Genomic DNA, 1,053 nt, shown 5'->3' on the forward strand with positions numbered 1-1,053 from the left:
AAAATATATATATATATATATATATATGCCTCTAGAGGGCAGCATTCCTCATACAACAGATATGAGAAATCAAAAAAGAATTCCACTGTCCAAGAAGTTAAAGAAACAAAAGATAAACAAGCTTTTACAAGTTTCTTTCTTGTAAGATGTCTCAGAAACTTTAACATATTATTGTGCCTTATGAATCATCAATAGGCCACTATTATGGTACACAGTGTTTCTTCAAACTTAATCACAGAGACCTTTCTTCAAGGACCATCTCTAGTGACTACTCCTACAGAATACATTTGGAAACAGTCTAGTAGACAAATTCTCTAGTTGACAAGTTTCAATTCCTTTTTTTATTCATAGACTTGCTCCTCTGATTTTTAAAACAGGTCTTTAGACATCCCCCTCTATTCACAGATCATGACTGAGAATGGAATAAGAATTTACCTTCATTTATTTTGGGGAAATCAGAAACATGGAGAACTTACTGCTTGGCTTGCTCAAAGGACAACAGTGAAAGAAAGAAAAGAAGACAAAAGAAAAAGCAGGAAAGAAAGAGAGAGAGAGAGGGAAAGGCTGGTTCTATAACTAGTTGAGAGACCCCAGATTTAAAAACCACAGAGCAGTTGAGGTGTGCATAATAAAACATTTCCATATTTACCCAAACTCAGAATATTAAATACTTGAACTCCATTAACATCCTTCCACAGTCCATATCAGCTGAAATTAAATTTCCTAATTTAAAGATCTGTTGTAAGCCTGATGAGATCTCTATAGATCTCTATAGATGAGATGCTCTTTAATTTTAACTTGTGAGAGAGCGCTTAAACAAAATACTCCCCTCTTTTGTTGTCATTTGGTCTTTCACTGAAATGATGAAAGCTGTTTTAGAATATAGACATGCCCCCACTCCCCAAGTACTCCTGCAGAATACTCGGAGAATATTGGGGGATGAGCCATGACTTCAAATGTAATACATGTGTCCAAATGTTTGATTCCTAAATAGCCTTTATCCATAAGAAATGTTTGAAATGTTCTTTTTTCTTTTTAATTTTGCATGACTAT

The sequence above is a fragment of the Vicugna pacos genome, unplaced genomic scaffold (assembly GCF_048564905.1).
Source record: "Vicugna pacos unplaced genomic scaffold, VicPac4 SAC-SAT, whole genome shotgun sequence".
Classification (NCBI taxonomy): domain Eukaryota; kingdom Metazoa; phylum Chordata; class Mammalia; order Artiodactyla; family Camelidae; genus Vicugna; species Vicugna pacos.